Source organism: Ceratotherium simum, chromosome 13, assembly GCF_057802395.1.
Source record: "Ceratotherium simum simum isolate JZ-2026a chromosome 13, ASM5780239v1, whole genome shotgun sequence".
NCBI lineage: Eukaryota > Metazoa > Chordata > Mammalia > Perissodactyla > Rhinocerotidae > Ceratotherium > Ceratotherium simum.
This window is the reverse complement of record NC_141912.1, coordinates 61,411,717-61,419,606: the sequence shown is the minus strand read 5'-3', so window position 1 is coordinate 61,419,606 and position 7,890 is coordinate 61,411,717. Positions and strand designations below refer to the sequence as shown.

The window sequence follows — 7,890 nt, the reverse complement described above, 5'->3', positions numbered from 1 at the left end:
TTATAAAAGAAATATAGCATTTGTTTGATAAAGACATTATAAAAATAAAGTAAAAGAGCAGCACTTTGAAAGTATGTATAGCTAATAGTTAATAATCTTTGAGTGTCCATATGCACCAGGCAAGATTTCAAGCACTTCTCATATATAATTTAATGTAATACTTACACAAAGATTACGTATGTATTATTGTGATGTGATTTGTCAGATGAGGACCCTGAAGCATAGACAGTATACTGATTCTATCAAATGGTCACATGGTTAATAAATTATGGCTGCGGAATTTGGGTCCAGACTATCTGCTTAGAGAGCTGGCACTTTCAACCCTTCTGCTTGCTTTCTTCATGCGTTATAGGCACATACTCACTTTATAAGACACCTCTAGAAGAACTGTATTCATTTTCAACTTAACCAAAAGAAGAGACAGTATGTTTATGATAGTTTAAAAATAAATTGTATCTACACTCTCCTTGTTCTCTTTTCATTTTTCAAACTACTACTCCTTCCTCTATTCATTCTTTCTTGCTTATGACTCAGAAATTCCAATGTAACCTCATGTCATTTCCAGTAGCTGGATGCATATCTCATTCTTTAAATATAAATTCTTCACATCAATCGATTATCAACTACCAACACAATACTCAGTTTTCAACTGTCAGTTGAAAATTGAAAAGACAGATTCTGATTTGCTCAGTAGAAAGATGGGCTGCAAGTTCTTATCTTACGTGGGAAGACATCCTGTGCATCTGGAGTAGAAAGATGAGACTGATTGGAGGTCCCGAGAAGTTACCCAGAGGAGACGTGTGCCTACAGACCCCACAGCAGTCCCCTCAGATGCCAGATGCGTGTCTCAGCTGCTGTAGGCTGCCTTCCCTAGGCATCTCTGGATCCTGGCTTTCTGGTGGATCCTCCGTCTCTGGGCTCTTTTGCAGGACAGTATCCAAGACACGTCAAAGAACAAACTTGATCCTTTACTACTTTCCTCGTGGAATATGGAATATCACATTTTAAAGCATTATTATTTTAAATATTTTAACCATATTTCAGCCTCACACATTTTTATAACGACTCTATTGTAATAAATTTATATTGTTTCTTTTTATGTTACTCTAGTTTATTTTTACCTTCGTGAAAGAATGATCTGAAGCACACAAAGTCACTAGGTTATTGCATGATCCATTTTCTAGCAGTTACAAGAAGTAGCAACATAATTTTCAAGCTCTCATCAAATTATACCTCTGAAGAGTGACGGACATATTTCCCATTATGAGATATTTAAGCTTTTACACACTTTTATAAAATCTTATTCTAATGTAGCTTCTTAACACCTTTTAAATGAAATCTCCTGGATACAGTATATACTTCAAATGATTGTTTTTTTGATGAATAAATACATAAATAATATGATGTGAATCTCATTTTAAATGATTCTAAAGAACTAAACTCAGTTGGTCTGACAAAAAAATGCTCACAGGATTTCCCAATATCGTGTCCACTGTGGGTTAAATTAATTTGCTGTTTACCACATCTAAATGATTGTTAGTGAGGATGTTAAACAAAATTAGGTCAAACACCTCATTCTGTACCACTTGGCTGCACACAGTGTTTTTTCGTGCCCTGCACTTTACCTCCGTCCTTTGGTTAAGATGACTCATACATTTCAACCCATGTAACACTTTATGTTTGAAATTAATTTACGTGCTTTAAATTGGCAAATATTAGAATTTTATGTAAGAAATACTTTGGGAACAATTTGAAAAATGAATTTTTTCTTAAAATATAACTTAAATAACAAATACCTTGGCTTTATTTTGTGAAAAAATAACGAAGAGTCTTATTGCTTTCTCCATTTGAGACCATTTGCCTTTTTCATTAAGATTTATAAAATTATATTCCAACAAAAATTCTCTCTATCATTCTACAGTAGGTGAACAATAGCCAGGCATTTGTTATTTTCTGGAATGAAAAGGAAAAATAAATGTTTGTCAACTCAAATTACTTACAGTTTCCTGCAAAAACAAAACAGAACAAACGAAACAAAAAAAAAACCAGATAAGCAAAAATAAAATTATAATAACGTGTGGGGTTGGAGGCACATGTGGAAATATTTCTCACTTTTGCACCCACGAAGATGATTTCCGGGATTTTCTGAATTCACAGTGGAGAATGGTACTGGAATTTTTCCTATGTCATTTACTTAAGTAAATATTTCTGAACCATGAGGAATTAAGTGATAAAATAGTTTTGTCCTTAAAACAATGTCCTTTATTGGATGTAAAATTAGTCCTAAAGTGCTAGCTAAATGCATCGTGGGGATAAGATGATCCTCTGAGAATTCTAGTATCCTTTTCCTGTCCTCAGACTTCAAATTGTCTTGTAATAGAGGCGATCTTTCACAAATTCCCTGAAATATTTCCTCTTTTTCTCTGTCTCTAAATCCTGGGAAGTACTTGAAATTTAAAACAGCTTTTTTATGACAAAGTTACAATGAGGTTTAATAAACATATAGTCATATAAATACATGTAATCAGCATTATATGGGTAAAATACATGAAGTAATTGAGATTATCTGGTCAACTTATTCTGAAATACTTCAAATTATTTTTTCCCATTTCCTGCTTCAGAATTCAAGACATTAGACTCTCATATATCACATAAATTTGATCTTAGAAGCAAAATAGTATTTACTTCAGTTGAATTGTTCTGTCTGTCATCATATTTATTCTTGTTTTTTTCTATTCGCTTACCACTTTTTTTCCTTCTTGGAGACACAGTAACTTCCTATCCCTTTTATATCTCTCTCTTGCCTCTTGGCTTCCCTACCCCTCGATATCTTTATATAATAAATTCCTTTGTTATATTACTTTGCATTCATATAGTTCCATATTTTTCCATATGTAAAATAAGGTTGTGTATTAAAAAAATATGGAGATGCTGCAAGAAATTGTCTTTCACTTTTTGAGTATCTATACATGGTGTGGCTGAGAAGGAATTTCCTGTAAGCTGGTAACGGGAAGTCCTCTCTGCACAGGTCCTGGAGAGGGAGCATCTTTGTGCTTTTTTCCTTCAAAAAAAGCAAGCACATCAGTGGGTCTAGAGCAGAAAGGGTTAATCAGTAAAAGGCAGCAAGGGATGAGAATATGGAGTCTGCAGTTTTCAACTGGAGATGACAAACCATTGGAGTTCAGCAGCAAAGTGACACAACTGACTTGAATTTTTGCCGTTTTGCTGTTATTGTTTTTCAGAAGTGTAACATCTGTCTTGAAAATAGACTTGCATAGAAGTAAAAACAAAGCTAGAGAAATCAGTGTGAAGGTATTAAAATAATTCTGGCAGAAGAGGATGATGGCTAATGTTTAGACTTCATAAAATTATGAACACATGAATATGGCTTAACAGAGATTAAACGATCACATTCCAAACAGTGAAGTAGAAGACAAGGCTTTAATATTTGAAGGAGTGGCTGTAGGGCAATTATGGACAATACAAAATGAAACTAAACTTGCTGAGAGGCTACTGTGTCTTAGGCACTGTTCTGGGCAGTTGGCAAACTTTATGTCTCTAATGTGCTCAATTTTTCTAAAAAGAATTGATTGGCCTTGTTTTAAAAGAGAATGAATCTGATTCAGAGGTTAGATATATGATCTTGGGTAAAAATGCTTCTAAATTGCTGGATGAGATTTGTTTCAAAGTATTGTCTGACAGAAATATATGGCAAATATGTGAATGCAAATCTTATCCCTGAGAAGAACACACAGGCTCAAAACATAATAAATGAAGAAAGATTTAGATAATTCATGGATGACTGCTGTAAGGTAGCTTTCTAAAGTACTTATTAGTAACCAATTTATGGGGCCCCTTGTAGAGCAATGGTAGGGAACAATGCAGTGAGTTATCTTGTGGTTTGACCCCTTATGTCGATTCTTACCACTGCCTTGAAAGATGGAGTCACAAGTTGGTAGAATGCTTTCGCCCTGGAGTCCCTGTGAGGAAGAACAGTGAGGTCTGAGCCAAGTAATCAGGCTGACGCTGTGCGCCTAATTAGCTTCCCTGGCAGAGGGAGCTCTTTTATTTTTGGTAAAAGGGCAGCTCCCTCCTCCCTGTCCCAATTTGGTGATTGAAAATAATAATTTCATAAAGTTACTGTTGACGTTGATATATGATTATAGAATTCCATTTAAAAATATTAGCAAATGGTTTATTGGAAAATACATGCTTTAAAAATATTCTGTAATTCAATCTTTATTTTGTTAGTTTTAACTTATTATATTAAAAAAGCTAGAAAATTATTGAAACATTTTTTTGAGGTTTTCTTTAGTCATTTTCATTGACTCATTGAACACAAACGTCCAGTTTCTGATTTTTTTTCCTGAAGATTTTCTCAAAATTATTACTAATTACAACCATTTCAGAAGGCTTCTTAGGTATCTAAAACGGTGGTTTGGGGAGATCTTATCACCATTTTATATGTCATATTAAGAATTATTCCTAGTAACTTGGTATTTGTATCATTAAACACCTTTAAATATATCTTTCTTCCTTAAAAATAGAACATAAATTTTAGGGTATAATAACATTCCTATAAGAGAACTCTGATGAACAGTGCAGAATGAAAATAAGTTTTTAAGGTTATAAAAGCCAGCTTTGACAATTAGATTTTATAGTTGCCATGACTTTTCATGTCCAATATTATCACTTTTGTTTAACCTGCAGCCGTTAATAAAATTTATTTAACAGTGATCCTATGTTGGCAATCATTTATGAATCATTTTTAAAAAGATTCAGAAGAAAAATTCTGGTAAATTTGCAATTGGGTTAAGTTCAATAAGTCTTACAATGTAAAGATGTGTTCTGAACCATATAATTGCCAACACTATGTAAAATCACAACCAAAATTTTGCCATTATATATTTTGCCCATCCTTTAAATCTTGAATGAAATGTAAATTATCGAATTTTCTGATAGTAGTAATAATAATGTGTTTGTTGCATAGATAAAGTGAAAAATAAAACATTTTAATTGGTTTGTGTTCATGTGTGTGTTTGTCTCTTCACCACCCAGAGATAATATCTCTGTATATTTTGATGCGTTTTTATCCAATTTCCTTTCTACACCAAAATAGAAATTTTCCTTCAACATCAAATATTCTTTGAAAACTATCTTCAAAATAATTAAAATATTATAAATAATATAACCAACTACCTATAGTGACTATTTTACCCTAATTATTTTATTACATTACCTTGTACAGATAACCCCTTTATACCTAAAGTTTTGAACACATTTTTTTATTGCTTCCCTTGGATAATTGGTAAATTTGGATAATTTAAGTAAGTTGATGACATCCTTTCATGAGATTAATGAATCAAAGGGAATAAATATTTTAAGTCTTTTAAATTTGCTTACAAAATGCTTCAAAAAAGATTTTTGTAATTTAAATCTATATTAAGAGTGCACAAAGTTCACAATATTGAACACGGCATATTATATTTGTCATGGTAATAAATATTTACAAAAAGTCACATATTTGGAATTTTTCATTTATTTTATTGCTACTTACCTTTAAATACTTATATGTTTCTTGGATTAATGTCTGAATTTCCTGTCTATGCCTTTTTTCCAGTCTTAGAGAATTATGTCTTCTTTTCCTTAATCATTTCTATGAACAGTTTGTATATTAATTATATTAACTTGTCATCTGTTTCAAATATTTTTTTCAAAATTATTTTATGCCTTTTAATGTTTATATGTTAGTATGATATACTAAAGTTTTAGACTTCCGTAATACAATTTTTCACATTTTTGTTTTATGTTTTCTTCTACTGCTTTTGTATATAAGAATCCTTTTCCTTTTGAATATTACATAAAAATATATGCATCTTTTCTTCTCACTGTATTGTATTGTCTTATTCTTTATTTTTAATTTAAATTCCCCAGCCATTTAAAACTTATTTTGTCCTATTTTCAAAGTAAAATTCTTAATTATTTTTACATTATTTAATCACATTATATTACATGTTTCTTCATTTTCCATTTGATTTTGCGTCATCTTTTTCATATGTCTAAAGCATTTTAAATTTTCTGATACTTCTGGGCTGTCTACTCTCTCCCATTTCATTATTTTTTGTTTTTCCTTATTTTAAAAAAATGGTTCCTGGATAATTTTGTTGGGAGATGATTGGAAGAAGGTGAGATATATTTTTATAAATTCTAGGGATAAATTATGTCTTGTTTCTAAATCAAGTGATAAATTATCAGCAAATAAATTGAATCACAACTTTCTATCAAACAGTATATTTAAAAGATTTTAGGAATTATACTGAAATGCACATACACAGAAATAACTCTTCAAGAGTTTCTGACATGTGCACCTTTTTCCATGATAGAATCTTTCTCAAATAACAAGGTGAATATCTCAGAAGGAATTCTGCCACCACACGTTATGTTCATCAACCTATCACTATGCATAATCTGATACATGAAAAAGTTACATGATTTCACATTAGAACTCCCACTTAAAAATATCTTCATCAGAGAAGAAATTTCAAGACTTTGAAAGGGATAGGAAATATTAAAACCAATGTATCCAGCATAGTGTTCTAAATTAACTCTTTATTTTAAGAATATAAAGAGCTACTTTTTTTATTTTATCTGCCTTTCAATTCTGGAATTACGAAAGAATTAGGAAAGAATGAACAACTAAAACTGAATTGAGGTTGCATTAGTCCACCGTTTCCAAGATTTACAAAATTGCTTTACATCAATTCAATTCACTGAGCTAGTAGCCTGAAAAAGTAGTGAGAATGAGTGTTATTCTACCTTGACCTTGCAGCCACCTGAAAGAAAAACGTGTGGTATGGATAGAGTCTTTAACATTTTTGGCAAGGAGTTTCAGCAATATTTAAATGTCATTTATGATTTTAAATCACTCATTGGTGTTTCTTCATGTGTATAAGTGGGGAAGGTTTTGGTACGAGTAGCACAGATTAAATCTCACAGACATCACAATTTCAAAATGATCATGGAACATCTTTGTCAAGAGAAAAATATGATTATAAATTGAGGCTAATATTTCAGGTGCAGCCCAAGAGGATTCCCACATTGAATGTGTGATGTTGAAATTGTCCAGAACACTGTGATTCTTTCAGAAAAAAATCTTAAATCAGAACAGGCAGTAGATGGTTGGCTTCTATTGTTCTATTCAAAATGTCAGCCACTGTTCCCACATATCATGCAATCAATCTGCAAGGGGACATCAGAGAGCCACTCAGAATAAACTGCCTGGAGTTGCCTTAAGCCTTAATTGTTCTTAGACCACATTTTCCAGCCTCTCTTTCAGGTAAGAGGATGGGTAGAAGTAGAATGAATGTGAGTAGATATTATATCAAACTTTCAGGTGATATCTTTGAATGAAGCTACTTTCCCTTTTCTCTTCTCTCCACCCTTTCCTGCAGTCTGGGACACAGTGTGGTGGTGAGCCAGCTTAGGACTTGGGATGAGGACAAATCTTAGGGAAGGACTGAGCAGTAAAAAGGATGGATCCGTGTTCCTGAAGGACCTCGTAGAGGAAACTCACCCTGTTTCCCTAGATTGCTTCCTTAGGGATTGTAGATTCGACATTTATATTGGAAGACAAATAAGCCTTTCTATCTTGTTTTTATTTAGTCTCTGTTAAAGCAATTGAAACAAAATCTTTTCCACCTGCATAATGAGCACATCTTTGTGCTTTGTTTAGTATATGTCTTCTGGTGACATTTTGTCATACTTCGTATTTGCCCAAAACTTGTGTATTTTGATTTACTTCTCAATAAATGTTAATAATGGATAAAATTCTGGTTCAATGGTTATTTTCTTTATTCACTTTAAATATATCATCCCTTTGTATTCTAGCTT

The 7,890-nt window shown here is 32.2% G+C and overlaps 1 long non-coding RNA gene across 2 annotated transcripts in view; it reads right to left on the bottom strand.

Annotated features, from left to right (window-relative positions):
* Nucleotides 1-3,800: 3,800 nt before the first annotated feature.
* Nucleotides 3,801-7,890, bottom strand: part of LOC147915744 (uncharacterized) — a 67,262-nt gene continuing 63,172 nt past the window's right edge. For both annotated transcript variants that reach the window (XR_015554172.1, XR_015554173.1), the window contains one exon: nt 3,801-3,980. This is a non-coding gene — a long non-coding RNA (uncharacterized LOC147915744). The remainder of the gene's footprint in view (nt 3,981-7,890) is intronic.